This window comes from Puma concolor, chromosome C1, assembly GCF_028749965.1.
Source record: "Puma concolor isolate L17-30 chromosome C1, mPumCon1.1.hap2, whole genome shotgun sequence".
Classification (NCBI taxonomy): Eukaryota; Metazoa; Chordata; class Mammalia; order Carnivora; family Felidae; genus Puma; species Puma concolor.
In genome coordinates this window covers 126,139,542-126,160,549 of record NC_141674.1, presented here as the reverse complement: position 1 = coordinate 126,160,549, position 21,008 = coordinate 126,139,542, and the positions used below count along the sequence as shown (strand labels likewise).

The 21,008-nt window shown below is 40.6% G+C and overlaps 1 long non-coding RNA gene across 1 annotated transcript in view; it reads right to left on the bottom strand.

Moving 5' to 3' along the window:
- Nucleotides 1-423: 423 nt before the first annotated feature.
- LOC147578434 (uncharacterized) overlaps nt 424-21,008 on the bottom strand; it is a 42,860-nt gene continuing 22,275 nt past the window's right edge. Inside the window, exon 2 of the long non-coding RNA XR_015255188.1 lies at nt 424-1,648. This is a non-coding gene — a long non-coding RNA (uncharacterized LOC147578434). The remainder of the gene's footprint in view (nt 1,649-21,008) is intronic.

The following is a 21,008-nucleotide window of genomic DNA, read 5'->3' as shown; positions in this document are numbered from 1 at the left end:
TGCTTCTTTCCCTGATCCCTGCTCCAGTTATAATTGGGGTGACCCTGGCCACCTGCTAGGCCCTCCCTGCCCAGCACACCTAGTGCTGCCAACAATATGGGTGTTGTCCCAGGGCTCCCAGGAGATAAGCTGATGAAGTATTTCTCTTAAAATGCTCTCATTCCTGCAGATCCCAGGAGATCCCATGAGAGTCACCTTGGATTATTCCTCCTCTGGGATTCATAATGTAAAGTCCATCCTAATGGGTAGGAGGGTCATATAGACAAGTGACAGATCGACCACTATTTGGGGTATTAAAAGGTCTAGGTCAGTTAGAGATGATTTGGGGACCAGACAATCTTCTCACACCAATATTTCAGGATATTCCAGGTCTGGAGACATATTTGATATAATTTTATCATGCTCATACCATTCAGTCAAATATAGCTCTTTTTCTTTGGGATTTCTTTATTCATATTTATGAAGGTACTTCTCAATTACTAAACATACGGGAATTTCTAGTTAGGTTTTTAGCAGCTATTTCTAGCACATTAAATTACCAAAAGATATTCTGTGTGTTTCATTCCTTTGGAATATATTGAAATTTCACGGATGGCCAAAATAGTGTGAATTTTTATATCTGCATCCTATGTGCTTAAAGTTAATGTGTCCTCAACAGTGTTACATGTAGATGTGGACACATAAATGGATATTGCTGTAGGATTTAGATGGTTGCTATCAAGATCTATATCTTATGTATGTTCTATCTTCTTTGGGTTATTTAGAGAGGGTTGAAGATGCTCACTCTGCTTATGTATTTCATTGGAGTTCTGAAAGGAAGGAGAGAGCTCCAAGAAGAGGGGAAAGGGACCTGGGTTGGGAGGGACCAGAAACCAGAAGATCTGCCAGTGTTCCAGAGAGCAACAGTCATTGGGATGGCACATGGTGATGTGGCAGGTGAGAAGTGGCTTTTTAAAAAATTAAGTCACACTGGGTGTCTGTGTTGATCTACCAGGGGTGAAGGCAGCTGATTGTTCGAGAGAGAGAGAGAGTATAAATGTTACAGGCTGTTAATGCTCAGGGAGTTGAAGGCTTGAAGATAGATGGATCCTCCTCTGCTTCAGCTGCTACTTGTGTCCTGCTCACCTAGTGATTTGTTGACCTGCTGACCAACTAACCTGTCTGAACCCCCCTTCCTCCACTCAAGAACTTGATCTGATCTTGGTACTGTCCCTCACCCCCTTCTTCTCCTGACACACACACCCTCCCCAATCCCACCCTTACTGAAACACCACCTCCAGCCCCAATTATCACCCCACTCCATTCCCCCACTTCCTCCCTGGTGCCCCGGTGCCCCCTGATAACAACCAGGACACGAAGGTGCAGAGGGTGTTTTTCTGTCTACTCATGCTCTGGTGTTCCAGTTACTCAAACCCAAATGTGAGTAAACATGGGACATAGGTGGATTCTTCCTTCCTATTGGGTTCATTCATACTGTGGTTAAACAACAGCTTTTTCATGGGGTTCTTGATGGGAACTTCAGAAGAACTTCAGTTCTTCCTGAAGACTGAAGACCACAGGCCAGGTTTCTCCACAGCTGTCCACATCCAGTTCTGGGTTCGGTTTGTGCTGCTTTGTCCAAAAAGATCAGCATTGACAGGATGGGAACCTAAAAACAGTATATTTATAGTGTCAACAAGGAAGGATTTATGAAGATACTAAAAGCCACTGAGATCTGAGTCTTCAATAGGGGCTTATATGATATGTGAATTATATCTCATTAAAATTGTTTTCAAAAATGTAAGAAACTTATTTAATAGCATCTATGGATATTAGATTGACTCCTGGAAGCCCTGTCAAGATCCTGATTCAAGCCTTGTAAGTTTAGGGTCCGTCTTAGATGTGATTTGTTTTCCTGTCAGCACACTGTTCATATTTGTGAAGTTTGCTAGCCCTGGGAACAGTGGTATCTGAAGCATTGGTGTTCACACTAGAGGGTTAAAAAGTGAAATGTCCTTTGTGCTCTTTGCTTCCTTGTTTGTTGACTTTTAAGAATTTCTGATCAGCCTATTCTTTGTGGTTTTGGAGGCTGCCCCTAGGGACTCTGTCCCATAACATTGATGGGAGTTCTGAGCAGCCCAGCAGAAACTAGCTGCATCCTGCTGGGACATGTACAATAGGAAAATAACTAGAAGCCACATGATCAGGAAGTGAAGGAATTTGTCCTTTCTTTAACCATGTATGTGCAGAGGGTTGATTTACCCAAAGCAAAAAGTTCCCAAATGTCTTTAGGATTATTCGAATATAAAGATATACCTAGATCCCGATGTGAATGTTTCACTTACTTATGAAAAGGCAAACCTATAGGGTACCTGGGTGGCTCAATCAGTTAAGTGTGTGACTCTTGATTTTGGCTCATGTCATGATCTCACCGTTTGTGAGATTGAGCCCCATGTTGGGCTTTTCAATGACAGCTCAGAGCCTGCTCGGGACTCTTTATGTCCCTCTCTCTCTGCCCCTCCCCCACTTGCATGGTCCCTCTTTCTCAAAAAATACATAAACATTTTTAAACATCAAAATCTGTACCCCCCAGGGGAGAGAGACAGGGAATACCTATAGAAATAAGTAGATTTCTTTAGATTGGCAGGCACCAGATTCATAGAGCTGGATCTGGAAAGCCCCAGTAATCTGGAACAACCCTTGTATTGAGGCAGAATCATCCCCCATGAATAACTCTAGTCAAAATAGAATCTATTCTGTTTCTTTTGAGACTACAAAGGAGGAAATTTCTTGGTCGTCTTTATTAGAATTTTCCTTCTCTACCTGGGTTGCATCTCATAGATCAGTTCAGCTCTCTCTCCTACCTCATCTCTGAGTTTTGCATAAACTAACTTTTGTTGTATTTCCCACCTGCCCCTGTTAATGGACATTGTCTGTGAGAACGTAGTGAAGAGACTGTACAGCAACATGCAGAAGAATGAAACTGGACCACTTTCTTACACCATACACCATACTCAAAAATAAACTCAAAATGAATGAAATACCTAAATGTGAGGAAACCATCAAAACCATACAGGAGAAAACAGGCAACAACCTCTTTGACCTCAGCCACAGCAATTTCTTGCTCCACACATCTCTGAAGGCAAGGGAAATAGCAAAAATGAACAATTGGGACCTACCTCATGAAGATAAAAAACTTCGGCACTGCAAAGGAAACAATCAACAAAACTAAAAGGCAACTGACACAATGGGAGAAGATATTTGCAAATGACAGATAAAGAGTTAGTATCCAAAATCTATAAAAGACTTACCAAACTCAACACCCAAAAAGAAATAATCTAGTGAAGAAATGGGCAGAAGACATGAATAGACACTTCTCCAAAGAAGACATCCGGATGGCCAACAGACACTGCTCAACATCACTCATCATCAGGGAAATACAAATCAAAACCACACTGAGATACCACCCACCAGTCAGAGTGGCTAAAACTGACAACTCAGGAAACAGATGTTGGCAAGAATGTGGAGAAACAGGAACCCTCTTGCATTGTCAGTGGGAATGCAAACTGGTGCAGCCACTCTGGAAGACAGTGTGGAGGTTCCTCAAAAAATTAAAAATAGAACCACCCTATGACCCAGCAATAGTGCTACTAGGAATTTATCCAGATGATACAGGAGAGCTGATTCATAGGGGCACATATACCCTTTATACCATTTACAGCAATGCTTTCAACAATAGCCAAATTATGGAAAGAGCCCAAATGTCCATCAACTGATGAATGCATAAAGATGTGGATTATACATACAAGAGAAAACTACTTGGCAATGAGAAAGAATGAAATCCTGCCATTTGCAACAACATGGATGGAATTGGAGGGTATAGTCAGAGACAGATTATCATGTTTTCACTCATATGCGGAACTTGAGAAACTTAATGGAAGACCATGGGGTAAGAGAAGAGGAAAAAATAGTTTCAGAGAGGGAGGCAAACCATAAGAGATTCTTGAATATGGAAAACAAACAGGGTTGAATGGGGGGGGGATGGGAGAGGGAGGAAATGGATGATGGGCATTGAGGAGGGCACTTGTTGGGATGAGCACTGGGTGTTGTATATATGCTATGAATCACGGAATCTACCCCCAAAACCAAGAGCACACTGTATACACTGTATATTAGCTAACCTGACAATATTTTTTTTTTTAAAAAGGAGTCAATTACTAATATTAGCAGCTAGACAGCTGCCAGATGTTTCAAGAGTACCCAAGACTGAGGATGGTTTACATTCATATCAATATGGCCCATTTTTGGTGCATTTGATCCCCATGATCATTGTGCTGACAGCCCCTGCTCTCTTTCAGACAGTGGCCACTCAAAGACCGTGTACACTTCCAATCAGCACACATTTTAGTGACCTCAGTTCTGAGAGCTGAAGAAACAAATGGTACACATTGTGGAGGCTACTTTCTAGAAAGGTTCAGTTGCACAAAATTACAGCTTCATATGTGAATTCGTGTGAATTGCATTGTGTGTGTGTTTGCTCCTAAAATACTGGTAAGTCTAGTTTTTGTAAAATGATATGTGTTCTTTTGTTTTGATAACCATATCCAGGACTTTTGTATTCTTTTAGAAATTAATTTTCAAAGTTGTTATTGATTGATTTAGGTACAATACTGTGAAATAGGAATGTGAATTCCTTTCATTGGCTATTTGACGGGTGTATTCAGAGGAACTTAAAATCTCATAGATATCATCAGAATATACAAGATCATCTGATTATGCAAATCTTTATTTACTTCAGAAATCTGACATTTTGGGCTATGATTTGGTATCAAACATTAAAAGAAAATGTCAATGGGTTTAGGAAGTGAAAAAGAAGTATAATTTGCTTGGAATAATAATCTCATATTTATAATAGCAACTACCCATCTCTCTCAGTTATATCCCTATCTGTAAACATCTATCTGTCTAACATTCTCATTTGTATCTCTAGTACATTTTTTATTGTTACTTTCTCCCATTCTTCCAAAAATTTGGGGCATATTTTTGGGGATATTTCAAAGGAGTTTATTTAGGTACTTTAAGAATGTACAATAGAAGTCATTGACTTCTTATGTACCATATGTTTGCATTACATATTTTTCTATTTTAAGTTTGTTTATAAATTCTTAAGTTAACTATTTAGAAAGTATTTGGAATGTGTTTGTCAGCAAAATAAAATCCCTAAGTGTTGCCTGTTAGAGTTTTCCAATAGCTTCAGTGTGGTGTAATTTATGTATAGTAACACCTTTTTAAAGGAAATGATTTGTTGATATTTGACATATGTAAGGAGTAATGAAGCTATCACCACAGTAAGAGAGTAAACACACTCCATCACTCCCAAAAGTTTGCTCCTGCTGCTTTCTAAGCCGTCTGTCCTCCTCCTTTGAGGAGGCATTTGAAAGTCTCCTGGAGATTGGTTGAGAGTTTGTAAAGATGATTCTTTGTGACAGATATATTGTAAATGTCTTTGATGGATTCCTTGTTGTCTCCAATATTATTTCAGCTTCTCCATATTTTAGCATACCATTTCTCTCTTGGCTCTGATGTGTTTGGAATTCTGTGGAATCATAACATTATTACTGCCTCCCTGGGAATTTGTGCATTTCTAATTTGCCTCTTCAGAACTGTACTTGCTGTGAGTATACTAAAGTACCTTATATTTTTTTAAATCATAAATAAGCAGAAAATTTTATACTCACTGTGCCTTTATATGCACTCAGTATTACAAATTTCCCTCTAATCTGTTCAATTGTCACTATCATTTAGATTGAACTATTTAAAAATTTCTGTAGAAATGTCTTCTTTGACACATATATATTTTTTTTAAGTCCAAGTATAATGTACATACAATGTAATATTAGATTCAGGTGTACATTATGATTCTGCAATTCTTTACATTTCTCAGTGCTCATCACCATAAATGTACTCTTGATCCCCTTGACCTCTTTTTCCCATCCCCCCACAAACCTCCCCTCTAACAGACCATGTGTTCTTTAGAAGTTTATTTAATCTACAATGTTTTTGTCATTTTCCAGATATCTTTCTGTTTGTGAGGTCTAATTTGACTCATTTGTGGTCTGAGAACATAGTTCCTATGATTTCTGTTATTGTGGCTGTTCAGATGTATCTTATGGCCGCAAATATGGCCTATCTCAGTGAATGTTCTGTGAGCTTGACAGGAATATATAATTTTCTGTTGGATGAAGTGTTCTACAGATGGTAATGGATCCAGTTGATTGGTGATACTGTTCAGGTCATCTGTGATCTTACTGAATATCTGTATGCTGGATCTGTCAGTGACTGATAGAGGGTATTGAATTCTCCAGCTGTAGTAATGGATTCAGCTCTTTCTACCAGCAGTTCTGTCAATGTTGGCCTTATGTATCTTGACACATCTCTTGCTAATGCATGCACATTAGAAACTGTTGTGCCTTTTTGGAGAACTGACTTCTTTACCATTGATGTAATGCCAGTCATTATCCCTGACAATTTTCCTTACTCTGTAGTGTGTTTGAAGGATAATTTCACTGGTTAGATAGTTTGATGTTTCTTTTAACACTTGAAATATTCCATTCTTCTTGATTGCATGGTTTATGAAAAGAAATCTCAGGTATTTCTTATCCTTGTTCCTCTTGGGTAAGGTGTTCTTACCCCTCTCTCCTTACACCCACAACCCCTGCTCCAGATTTCCAAGGCTGTTTTAATTATCCATAGTTGAATATATTAAGCATAGTTGGTGGGTTTTTTGTTCTTGTTATTAGTCATTTGTATGTTTGTCTTGGGTATTTGTCCTGCTTTTGATTTTTTGAGCATCCTGGATCTGTGATTTGGTGACTATTTATTTGGGAAAATCCTCAGTCATTATTGCTTCAAATAACTCTCTTCTCCATTGTCCTCGTATTCCTAACGTGTGTATTACACATTTTGCAATTGTCCCACTGGTCTTGGGTTTTCTGTGCCATATTTTTTATTTTCTTTCTTTGTGTTTCCTTTTTGGAAGGTGCTACTGGCATTTCTTTAGGCTCAATGATTCTTTCCTCAGCTATGTTGAGTCTGTTAACCCATCAAAGGCATTTTTTATTTCTTTTATGGTGCTCTTGATATCTCGAATCACTTTAAAATCTTAGGGGTTCATGGTTACTAAGACTATTATGGTAATTAGGAATATAAGGAGATATTTAAAAAAATCGGTTAATGTATGGATCTGCATGTATGTATCATATTGAAAATTCTACAATTGACCATGTAACGAAGAGTGCTACAGGTACAAAAATAATTGAGAAATAGTCTAGTTTAAAGCTTAGTGATAGTTTAAGAGTTTGGATCAATAGTCAATGTCAGTTTGAGATGATTGCTTCTTGTCTGGAGGAAATAAATATTATGGTCGGGACCAGGCTAATAACAAAGGCATAGGAAATTGTGGTTTTTACATAGTGTGGATATAGATTATTTTTGTATAGCTGAGTATTAGATATGATAATGGGTAGTAGTATGATGAATATTGCAGTTAGTATAGATGAGGCAAATAAGTTTATTACTTTTATTTGGAGTTGCACCAATTTTTTGGTTCCTAAGACCAATGGTTACTTCTATCCTATAAAAGTTGAAAAAGCCACGTTTTTATATGCGGAGGCATGAATTAGCAGTTCTTGCATACTTTTTCAGTAAATAGGAAGGTTTACACTTCTATTATTAGATTCACAATCTAATGTTTTTGTTAAACTATATATACAGTAAATAGGACCCAGTATGATTTTAGGATTAAGCGATAGGAGAAAGAGTGGGAGTAGGTGGAAAGTTATTAGAGCATTTTCTCGTGTAAATGATGGGTTGTTTTTAATATGGTGTGTATACTTACCTCGTTGGGTTGTAATAAGTATGTAAGGAGAGTATAGGGCTGTGGGGATAATATTTGTACCTATGAGAATAATGGTAACGTTAGATCATGAGAAGGAGGCTATTACTACAAATAGCTCTCTGATTAAGTTAATTGTAGGGGGCAGGGCTAGGTTTGCAAGACTAGCTAGTAGTCATCAGACAGCTATTAGGGGAAGAATAGTTTGTAAGCCTCATGCTAGGATTATTGTTCGGCTATATACTCGTTCATAGTTTGAGTTTGCGAGGCAGAATAGTATTGATGAAGTTAGTCTGTGGGCGATTATGAGAGCTCTTGCTCCTATATAGCTTCATGGTGTTTGGATTCGTACTGCTACAATTACTAGAGCTATGTGACTTACAGATGAGTATGCAATTAGAGATTTTAGGTCTGTTTGGCGTAGGCAGATAGAGCTTGTTATAACTATTCCTCATAGGGATAGTATTATGAAGGGGTATGCTATTTGGTTTGTTACAGGGTTAAGTAAGACCGTAATACGTATCATTCCGTATCCGCCTAGTTTCAATAATATGGCGGCAAGAACTATTGATCCGGCAATAGGAGCTTCAACGTGTGCTTTTGGTAGTCAGAGATGGAGTCCGTACAGAGGTATTTTTACTATAAATGCTATTATGCATGCTAATCAGAGAAAAATATTGGATCAAGTGGTTGAAATTGGCTTGGCTCAGTATTGAATAATTAGGAAATTTAAGGATCCTGTTGTATTTTGGATATATAATAGTGTGACCAGTAGAGGTAGTGAGCCTATTAGGGTGTAGAATAAGAAATATAGGCCGGCATTTAATCGTTCTGTTTGGTTACTCCATCGGGTAATGATGATTAGGGTAGGGATTAATGTGGCTTCAAATAGAATGTAGAATATAATTAATTCTGTGGCAGTAAATGTTATAATTAAGAGAAGCTGCAGGAGAATGAGTATTGTAATATATAGTTTTTTTCGGGTTAGGGGTTTTTTTGATAGGTGTGATTGGCTGGCTATAAGTATTAATTGTAGGAGTCATGTTGTTAGTACCAATAGGGGTGCAGAGAGTGAGTCTGAGAAAAATAATAGTGAGAAGTTAAGACTGTTCTCGCCTAGTTGGTTGAGGTAAGTAAGGCTAATGAGGCTAACTAACAGGCTGTAGGCTGTTGAGTTGATTCAGATTATGTTGGGTTTTGATAGTCATGTTAGTGGTATGAGTATTGCGGTAGGGATAATAATTTTTAGCATTGTAGGAGGTTTGAGTTTTGTACGTAGTCAGTACCGTATGTGTTTGATACTATTACTAGTAAGGATAGGCCCAATGCTGCTTCGCAGGCTGCGAATACTAGTAAGATAATAGGGGTTATGCTAGCTAGTGTGAAATGGCTATTTAGGATTGCTACAGTTATTATAATGAATAGAGATAGCATTATACCTTCTAGGCATAAGAGGGAGGATATTAGATGGGACTGATATATTAGTCCTATAAATAACATAATGAAAGCTAGAAAGATATTAATATAGACTATAGACATTTGATAATTATAAGGCAAACTACAATCTAATGAGTCGAAATCATTTGTTTTAATTTAAACTTATTATCATATTCAGTTCACTCTAGTCCTTTTTGGGTTCATTCATAGGCTAGGCTTGCGGCTAATAGTGAGATTAGTAGAAGAGCCATGGTGAGCATAGTCGATAGGTTATTTGTTTGTGAGGCTCAAGGGAGGGGTAGTAACAATGCAATTTCTAGGTCAAACAACAGAAATGTGATGGCTACTAAGAAAAATTTCATGGAGGTGGGTAAACGAGCAGACCCTATAGGGTCAGATCCACACTCATATGGGCTTGCTTTTTCTGCGTAGATATTTAGTTGAGGTCATCAGAATGCGATCAGTACAAGTAGTGTGGATAGGAGTGTGTTGCTGAGTAGAGTAAGTATTACGTTTATTATTCCTTTTCGGACTATACCGAAACTGGTTGATTGGAAGTCAACTGTACTTGTTAATACTAAAGGAATAGGATCCTCATCAATAAACAGAAACATATAGGAATAGTCAGACCATGTCTACGAAATGTCAGTATCAAGCAGCGGCTTCAAATCTGAAGTGATGATTTGATGTGAAATGATATTTCAGTTGATGCAAGAAGCATACAATTAGGAAAGTAGAGCCAATGATTACATGTAGTCCGTGGAATCCTGTGGCTATAAAGAAAGTGGATCCATAAACTCCATCTGAGATTGTGAATGATGTTTCATAGTATTCTGAGGCTTGAAGGAGTGTGAAGTACACTCCCAGGGAAATTGTAATAAATAGGGCCTGGAGTATGTGTTTTCGATTACCTTCTATTAGGCTATGGTTAGCTCAAGTAATTGATACTCCAGAGGCTAGAAATACTGAGGTATTAAGTAATGGGACCTCTAGGGGGTTAAGAGGGGTAATACCTCTAGGGGGTTAAGAGGGGTCAGCAGCCTCCTAATTCGGGAGTTGGGGCTAGGCTTGAGTGGTAGAAAGCTCAGAAGAAGCCTGCAAAAAAGAACACTTCTGAGACAATGAAGAGAATTATTCTGTATCGCAGAACTTTTTGAACAATAGGTGTGTGGTGACCTTGGAATGTATTCTCGGATAATGTCTCGCCATCATTGGTATATGGTTAATATGTTGGTAGTTATTCCTAAAGTTAGTAGTAATGTTGAGTCATAGTGAAATCATATGGCTAGACCTTTAAGTTATTAGGAGGGCTGAAAGGGCTCCTGTAAGTGGTCATGGGCTAGGGTTGACTATGTGATATGCATGGGTTTGGTGGGTCATTAGGTATTGTCATATAGGTATAGGCTTACTAGTAGGGTAAAAACATAAGCTTGAATTAGGGCTAGGGCAAATTCAAGGATTGTTAGTAAAATAAGAATAATAAAGGTAACTAGAGCAACAGAGGTGCTAATGTTTGTTAGCTTACATTCACCATCTCTTTTTGCATGTTGTTCACTTTTTTCATTGTCTGCATTATCATAGGAATGGAAGTGGTTTTAAGTTCCCAGACTGATAATCCCTACATCTCTGCCATAGGAAGTGTGATTCTAATGCTTCCTGTCTGTGTTCAAACTGTGTGGTTTTTACTTTACTATGCCTTGTAAGTTGTGTTGAAAGGTAAATGTTATGTGCTGGTAAAGAAACTGAGGTAAATAGGACATGAGTGTGAGGTTTTTATATTTATCTGGCTAGGAGTTAGGCTGAATTTACTCCCAGGTGAGACAGGAAGGAGAGAGCCCTGGAGTTGAGTATTTTCCCTCACCTGTATTGCTTACTCTTTGGGAAATCCCCAGTTAGGCTCTTAGTTCCTTTTGAGGGCAGATCTTTTCTGGAAGAACAGAATACTTTGGAATTTATTTCTAAATGAGTATTTCCCCCTCTCCCTGCCACTGTAGAAAACTTGCCTTCACAAAGAAACACACATATTAAGTATTTGGTGTGTTCATATTCCTTTTCATTTCCCCTGCCCATGGGGCTGGGTGACACAGGGAAGCTCAGAGTTTCCTAAGTGGCTTTTTGATAGCATGATGATATTCCAATATCCTGGCAGGAGTTTAGGGCTGGCCTAAGCCTTTCATCATCCCTTAAAACTTTAGAATGGGGAAATAAGTTAATGGTGTCAAAACTGGGTCATGCCTAGATTTGATTGAGCTAGAATTTGTCAGGCGTGACTGACGTCTGAGAGCACTTCTTGCTCTTTTTTTAAACATCAGCTGTCAGGAAGAGAGAGATCATGGAAGATGGTGGTATAGGAGGACACTGGGCTCACTGTGTCCTGCTGATTGCTTAGATTCCACCCACATCTGCCTAAATAACCCAGAAAAATGCCAGGAGACTAGCAGAACAGACTCTCCAGAGCCAAGTGTAGACAAGAGGCCCACAGAAGAGGGTAGGAAGGGCGGAGAGGTCGTGCGTGCTACACAGACTGGCGGGAGGGAGCCGGGGCGGTGGAGGGGCAGCCTGCCTGGCAAGGCAGAGCCCCCGAGTCTGGCTTGCAAAAGCGGAGGGGCCAGACTGCATGAGTTCTGACAGCCAGCGGGACTTAACATCTGGAATGTTATAAGTCAGCAGCTCTGCTGGGAGAGCAGGAGGGCTAAAGGACAATGGAAGGGAGAGTTGTTGAGCCCCAGAGGCCAGAGCTCAGCTTGGCGGGGAACAAAGGCGCTAGCCAGAGCCATCTCCCTCGCCCATCCCCTAGCCAAAATCCCAAAGGGAACCAGTTCCCATCCTGGAACTTGCTTGCACTGCGCAAACATCCAACACTGTGCTTCTTGTGGATCCATCCCTCCGATGGGTCTGCCTCCCTCCCGGTGCCACAGGGCCCCTCCAGAAGCAGACCACCAAAGGCAAAGCGAGCTGAGTCTGCCTCTCCCGCCCCTGTGCATCTTGTGGATCCATCCCGGCTAAAATGCCAGATCCCCACGAAGCAGCACCACAAGCCTGGCAGTGTGCAAGTAGCCCAGACAGGGGCCACACCACTCCACAGTGAGTCCTGCCCCTGGGAGAAGGGAAGATAAGGTACACACCAGTCTGACTGTGGCCCCAGTGGTGAGCTGGGGGCAGACATCAGGTCTGACTGCCATCCCGCCCATCAACACAAGCTACTCCGGACAACACAGGGAAGTGCCCTGCAGTTTGGAGCAACCGCAGGGACTACCCAAAATGATGAAATGGAAGAATTCTCCTCAAAAGAAACTCCAGGAAGTAGCAACAGCTAATGAATTTATCAAAAACGATTTAAGCAATATAACAGAACAAGAATTTAGAATAATAGTCATAAAATTAATCGCTGGGCTTGGAAAAAGCATAGGGGACAGCAGAGAAAGACCCTGAATAGCCAAAGTAATGTTGAAAAAGAAAAACAAAGCTGGAGACATCACAATTCTGGACTTCATGGTATATTACAAAGCTGCAATCATCAAGACAGTGTGGTATGGGCACAAAAACAGACACATGGATCAGTGGAACAGAATAGGGAACCCAGAAGCAGACCCTCAAACATATGGCCAACTAATCTTTGACAAAGCAAGAAAGAATATCCAATGGAAAAAAAAGTCTCTTCAGCAAGTGGTACTGGGAAAACTGGACAGTGAGAAGAATGAACGTGGACCATGTTCTGAAACACACACACACACACACACACACACACACACACACACACACACACTCAAAATGGATGAAAGATCTAATGTAAGACAGGAAACCATCAAAATCCTACAGGAGAAAACAGGCAACCTACCTCTTTGATCCTGGCTGCAGCAACTTCTTGCTGTAAATTAATTATGCAAAATAAAATTATTGTAATTTCATTGGATTACTTACTATTTTGTTATTTATCAGGAACTATAGGTTTTTACTAATAATATGTTTTGACAACAAATTTAATTTTGTTTTTTCCCCTCTTAGAGCCTCAAGAATATCACGGTAAGAATTTAAGCTTTAGTTTTCTTTGCAATATTTTCTCAGTACTGGTGTTTGATGGGTTGTTTTTTTTTTTAATGTTTGAGTGAGACAGAGTGTGAGTGGGGGAGGGAGACACAGAGTCCAAAGTGGGCTCCAGGCTTCTACTTATCACCACAGAGGCCGATGGGATGATAGAACCCATGAACCGTGGGATCATGACCTGAGCCAAGGTCAGACATGCAACCAACTGAGCCACCCAGGTGCCCCTTGATGTACGTTTTAATTCACCTAAGGATAAATATGGTGACTTCTGACGTCTAATTGACTTGTTAACTCTTGAAATTCATCTTTCTCTTCCCTGTTTAGAGCCTACGTAATAATGTGGAGGGAGTTGCCATCCCTTAAGACATCAGGAGGAGGAACATGTCACCAGAGTAGAGGGAATGAAATGAGTGTAATTTTACATAGAAATGGTTAGGAAACAAGTGATGATATGAGCCTGAGGTTTGGAGTGAGTACTTTGCTATGACCTGGTTCTTGGTGAAATGTGAGAATGAGAAAACACTCTATCTACAAGCCTATCAAGAAGCCTAAGCTTAGAGACGAAGCCAGATATTGCCAGGCAGGGTGTGTGTCACAAGAGAGGTTTAAACTATGGTTTTGAGTCTGAGGTGGAGGGAGCCATTCATGCCAGGGGAGAATGAGTGGAAATGAATTTGTTACAAATGGGGGTAATGTATTCTGCATGGGCTTAATAGACTGTGGTGATTCTGTGGTGCTGTCTGTTGACAGCCAGGGTGGATGCCTGACACTTAGCAAGCCCTCAAAGGCTGGTGTTCATCCCTTTGAATGCAGCAGTGGTGGCGGGGAAGAGTGATCTCAGAGCATGAGAGTTCTCACACTGGGCCAACAGAAGAGAAGTTTGCACTTTATGGTCAGATGACAGAAAGAATCCCTGTTAGAGGAGTCTGTTCTAGAGCTTACATGTGTTGCCTGTAATTGGGTCCTTCGTGTGTGTTGAATAATATTCCTGTAAGATTGGAGGGTAACATTCTCACGTTGGGATGAAAAAAGTTTGTCTTCTAGGAATTGCCATTAATCCAGAGCCTCCAGCCACTAAGTGTAAAGCTGAGATGGTACCCGTATGTTTGATTCCAAAGACCTTGTCCTCCAGGGCCCCCAGCCTTGGGTTCATGAACGGCAATCTGTGAGCAGCAGGAAGTCATCCAAGGCCTTTGAGTAGTCAATCAGTCAGCGGTTTGAGCTTTCCTTGTGTGGAATTCCAAATAGCACCTGGGGGTGTAAGTGGCTCAAATCAAGACTAAATGATGATTTTTTGTTTTTGTTTGTTCCTTTATTTGCAGGGACCTATCTATGTACCTTAATACTTGGAAGAGAGAAATGTAAGTTGATAGGATTTGATTTTTCTGTTTCATCTCTGGTGGTGACATAAGTATTTGAAGTGATTGAATTTTCCAAGAAGGATGCTTCCAGATGGGAGAGAAATTAGAAGATATTTTATTGTGTTTCTCCATTTTGGACAATATTTTAAATAGGAATCTCATTGAAATAAGGTTTTCTTAGGTTTAGAATGTGCTAAAACTTGATTTCTTCAGGCACAACAGGAAAGCTAAAATGTTAGTTACACCCACCTGTCAGATCATGTATCTGTGCTGCTAATACACTGGGATTATTCGATGTCACTGGTTTGGTAACAACCTTAGAAAATGTGTTATCTCCTTTTAGTTAGTTTACAGCAAATAACTGAGAAGGTCAATACTTTTAAGAAAGAAAACAGAGAACTTCACTTGCTGAAGAAATATCCATTTGGGAACAGCAGGTAGCATTGCCCTTTCAAATATTTTTTTGTGATTTCATTGTGGTTACTTCCACTCTGGTAGATCATCCTACTGACCTATTTCATGTGTTCTATAAACAGTACCAATTCAAGACAACCTTCACAAATGTAAAGAGCTACCTCTTTATTTGTGAAAGGAGTCACACATTAGAAGATAGGTTTATCTAGCATTATGCTTTTTTTTTTAATTCTGATCCCTTTTTCGTGTTTTACACAACAATGAATTAAGGAAGTGTCTTCAGGAAACTAAGAGAGAAAGTAAATTTCTCTCTGATGAAGCTCTTAAATTGATGGTAAGAATCCCTTCTTTGCCTGGATTGCATTCTAAAAACACAAGTAAAAGTAACAAACTATTATTACTCATTAAACATGTTTTGTTGAAGGAGAACATCAAAATAGTGGAGCACTTTAATGAAATTTTTAAAAAATAGTGTTTATTAATTTTTTGAGAGATAGAGACAGAGCACAAGCAGGGGAGGGTATAGAGAGAGAGGGAAACACAGAATCCAAAACAGGCTTCAGGCTCTGAATTGTCAGCACAGAGTCCGACACAGGGCTCAAACTCCCAAACTATGAGATGACAACCTGAGCTGAAGTCAGATGCTTAACTGACTGAGCCACCCAGGGACCCACTTTAATGAAAATTTAAATGATACCCTTCAAAGTGCACTTGCTACCTTGCAAACTCAGAGAGAGAGAGAGAGAGGAATGTGAAGAATCAGGAAGTGGTAAGAGTTGGCTGCTGAGTTTTACTGTAATTTGGCTTTGGAGGCTTTTTGTTCATTGGGTGAAGTGAGCACAGCATATTTGCTTGCCGTTTACCACAGTAGAGAGTGGGCCTCTGGGAGCCAAACCTCTTTCTGAACAATGAGCTGGAATTTCACTAGGACCACCAAGATGAGTTTTGCTATTTCAAGGACTAGGTGTTATCTTTTATTTTCACAACTAGGTAATTATCACATCATTCAATTCTGCCCTCCAAGATATGTAGAAAATACCCAAATATAGTTGGGAGAGAAAGGGTGATAGCCACAGTGTATAATCCTTTACTTTAAAAAAATATTTTTAAATAATTCTTTATGAATTTTTTTTTAAATTTTAGTGAAAGAGGGCATGTGAATTGGGAAGAGGGGCAGAGGGAAAGAGAGAATCTTAAGCAGGATCCACACTCAGTGTGTGTGCAGCCCAACACAGGTCTGGATTTCATGATCCTAGAATCATGACCTGACCCAAAATCAAGAGTCTTATGCTCAGCTGACTGAGCCACCCAGGTGCTCCATAGTCTCTTTCTCTCTTAATGTTGAACAGTGAATTTTCAACATGAATGGGGGAGGGGGATACACACACGTGTGTGTGTGTGTGTGTGTGTGTGTGTGTGTGTGTGTGTACACACACACACATTTGTATACCACTGAGAAAGCCATTTATGACTTTTAAGACATGAACTATTTTCCACCATCTTTGTCTTCTAGTTATATTTATGCCTCAAGGTCTTTGTTTATTGTAATGCACAATCCTGCTGTGTGAGGTACACTCAAATTGTGCAATCAGTTTTCTATGAAAGTCTTTTCTCATATCTGTCTTAACCACAAGATGCAAATGTTGAATTCGAGGATGTAGAGCTAAGAGCCTTGAGGTCCAATAACTGCCAACTGGAAGGTATATTTTCTGTTGGGGAGAAATCCCCATATGGTGGCAATGACTTTGCATTGGAAAGGGAAAGAATACCTTCATACCTTCATGGTTCTTGCCCTTTTTCTGTCTCACCAAAATCAAGACGCAGGTCATGTGCACATTTATAAAGAAAACACCTTTTTTGTTTGTTTGTTTGTTTGTTTGTTTGTTTGTTTACAGAAAATAAAAAGACCCTGGAAGACAAGTGTCATGCATTGAGGTCTGTGAAAGCCACAAAGGAAGCAAAAGTCAAACAGCTGAAGGAAAAAGCACATAAACTGGAAGAATTCTATGAACAAAGAAAAGTGGCTACAGAAAAGTAAGATGTTCATGTGAGAACTGTCACAAGGACTGCATTGTATGAAAGAATGTGGCAGACAGTAGAGATAATTCTATTTCTTTTGGAACTGGATCCAGGGTGTTTTTGCCAAATGAACTCCGTAGAATTGGGCCTGCCCTTCATACCTTGCTTTCTGTAACATAACCTGCATTTTCCTTTCTGTCCTAAGTGCTTGTCACACATTGCGTCATGTATTTGGGGGTGGAAGAGGGAAGGTACTCTGGATTGTCCTGTAGGTTTCAATCCCATCACACTGTTTTGTCATCCAGCAATTAGGTCATTTTTGTTCAGGACCAGACATGGGTCAAATATGTGTGGGGAAAAAACTGAATTATCTTGCTGCAGAAACAATAGATGTTGCTTTCTGGAAAGTGGGTAGGGATGCCAGCAGTACTGGATCCCTGCATCCATTCTGCCAGTGAGATTATTCACTGTAGGCCCAATCCCTAAGAAAGTGAAGTTGTTTCCTGTCCCCTGAGTTTTTAAGTGTAACTCTTCTGAGTCTTGATCAAAGTCTGCAGCTTCACTAGGGCTCATCTTTGCTGGCCGCCCCTGAACTACACTTGTTTACTTCTAAGTCTGTGCCCATAAAGTTGTTCAGCTTCTTTGCTGTTCAGATGTATGCCGCCCCCCCCCCCCCCCAAATCAATGATGAGTCCTAGGGAGATTGGGTCCAACTGCCAGGCTGGCTTTGTTCTGGGCTTCCTTCTTCTCCTCCTTGGTCTTGTGTGTCTTTGTGGAGTTGTTAGATATTTGGTGCATTCACTCACATGCTTCCTCCTTTGTACAGATTTCCTTTTGTTCTCACGAGGAGATCAGGGACTTTAGAGTCCCTCATTCATGTTGGAAAGTGAAGTCTTCCTTCTCTTCCCTGGAGACTCAGCTTTATGTTAGTCCTTCCCACACCTGGGGTTAGGGCCTGCTCTGTGTCGCATCTTGTTTTTGTTAATTCATAAGCTCTTTCTGTGAGTGGGTGCAGCACCCTGACCACCTCTCTCTCTCCAGCCCCTTACAACAGAGCCACTACATGACAACCACTCCAGAAAACATTTGCTGAAGGACTCCCTGAGAGGCCAGAAGTAAATGCTTGTGCCTTTCTCTGTCTAGTGCTTTTGTGTCCGTTTCTAAGAGATTTTCAATTTTGCATGTGATTCTTGAGTACATCAAGTGTCAAGTTGAAACCAGATCAACACCACAAACAAAATAGTCTGAGGGCAACACAGCAAACCAGCCTTGCCAAGCATTGCCTGTTGCTGCTTTCACTATCAATGGAATCAGTCTTTTTAAAGTAGATTTGGTTCTATGAAGTTGAGAGTTTTCCATCTGAAATCTGTTTCCAGGAAGTAAACGCACACTGTGTGACCATTCATATCAGGTTGTACTTCAGGAGATGTTACTGCAAAGATTGGCCTTTTTCTCCACCAGGATAGGGAAGGTGGAGGCAGGGATTGTAGTCCTGAACTCTAGCAATGTCTGGGAGTGAGCTGCAATGTTGGTGAAGCCATATCCTGGAAGGTCATCTTTCAGGGTGATTGTGTCACGGTACAACTTTTGGACTGAGAATCAGGTCTCCCCATGGGAGGTGTAAGACTAGTGATGATCCCCTGCTTCATCCTAATGGGTACAGTTGGTCAGACATGGTTTTTCACATTGATGAAATGAGTCTTCACCATCTCAAACAAAAGACCAACTCTGGGAAGGCACAAAGTGCAATGTTATTTGATGACATTATGATAAAGGAGAGGAAACAGAGAACTAGAAAGACAGTTCTGATAGCAGAGTTGTGGCAGCAGACAGAAGTTGAATTTTCTTTAACTTAAATGGGGTGTTCACTTCATTTCTCTGATTGTGTTGTCAGTCTGTGCATTTATGGGAGATGTGGGGGAAGGGATATTTGCATAGGCCTTCAAGAGTGCTGGGAGGTACAAAGGGAGAATTTCTGGACGTTGGTCCTGACTGTGTATATATCTTTCCCATCTTAGGAAGCTGAAAATGACACTGTGAACTGGTGGCAAAGAAGAATCAGCTGGCAGCTGCAGGTAAAATTTGAAAATAGCTACAGAAGGGGTGCCTGGGTGGCTCAGTCGTTTAAGTGTCCAACTTTAGCTCAGGTCATAATTTCACAGTCCGTGAGTTCGAGCCCTGTGTCAGGCTCTGTGCTGACAGCTCAGAGCCTGGAGCCTGCTTTTGATTCTGTTACCTCTCTCTCTGTCCCTCCCCCGCTCATGGACGCGCTCACTCTCTCTCTCTCTCTGTCTCAAAAATAAACAAACATTAAAAAAAAGAAAATAGCTACAGAAGAAATAAACAAGTACAAGTGAGTTCAGCTACTGATTACCAGCAGCTCATGAAACATCTGTTCATTTTTTTGTTTTTAACCTTTTTACAGTGTTTAGACTCAACATAGTAATATAAGCAAAAATTCAGAGGACATATGCATAGAGTATTAACAGATAAAAAAAAAAAGGTAAGTTTTAGAACAAAACAATTAAGTTTCTAAACATTTGTGGATCTCAAGCAATGGCCAGACTGTGTGGAAACTTCGTCCATGCCAACATTCCTTGGGGGTGGTGTCAATTGTCATAATCTATAGGAGAGCAGTGTGTCATATGATGAATCATACCCATCAACATGGTAGTGCCATTTCATGGCCCTTGTCTTTGCAACCCTGGGAAACATGGTGAGGATATAAGTTAAAGGAGAATAGAGCTTTATGGTGAAAGACACTTGTCACATGATGAATTAGGCCAAGATTGAAAATGGGAAGGAATTCTATGAACTCTGAACCCTACAATCATGGAATAATAAGGAAAGGATGTAACAACAGCTTTGATCCTACCGTACATTTATAATCATGTAAGAATAAATTGTATCGGGGACAGATACGAGGTTGATGGGAACGTGGGCAGATTATTTAAAATCATACCCAATATTGGGCCTTATCTGACAAAAGCAATTGTAACTCAGAGGCAACAAATTGAACAAACACAAGAACAGCTGCAGCAGGCAGAGCTCACCTTCAGACACTAGGTAATCTGAGTTCTGCCTGACATACTGAACCCTAAGCACCTCATGCAGGTGAGTGTAGTGGCCCTTGGAATCCCTAAACACGGGCTTTTCATTGTTGGCTTTTTCAGATTGCAGTTCATGAGAAGAATGCTCAGCACAACTGGGTGCTTTCTTGTTTCCTCCTCTTTCTTTGGTGCACAGTCTGGCAAGACTGAAGGTGGATGTGTTTTTTTCTCCCCCAGATCAAGACTCAGATCTGGGACAGGGAGGTGGCAGAGCAGAGCAGGGAGGTCGCCTACTTAAAATACAGGTGTGGCCATTTGACTGGCATTTTTATGGGTGTTTCGAGGGATGACACCTGCACTGTTTGTTGTCTACTAGAGGACGTATTGTTGCAACTCTTACAGAAGTCCATTCTTTGTCTGTATCTAAGACTGGATTGGATGGAAGGAAAGAGGCTGCCTGAGGGATACATGAGGAAGAAACCAATGCCTGGAAGACCAGAGATGCAGAACCCTCCAAGGAGAGGTAAGGAGCATGTTGTGACATACAGTGGCCTAATTTCTGCTGTGCAGCCTGTTCCTGTGGGTGATCATCGTGTGGTCTGGAAAGAATCACGGGCACTAAGGACAGCAGGTGGTCTGAAGGGGTGATAGGAGGGTGTTCTCCTCTGGTGCCGCAGGCAGTGGGGCACTTGTCCCTGTGACTGGTGGACACATGCCCCTCCTCTGTGACCCTCCCACCTCCTCTAGCATCCCCCTGTCTGAAGAGCCTGGAAAGGATGACAGGACATGGGCCTCATCCTTCTTCCCACC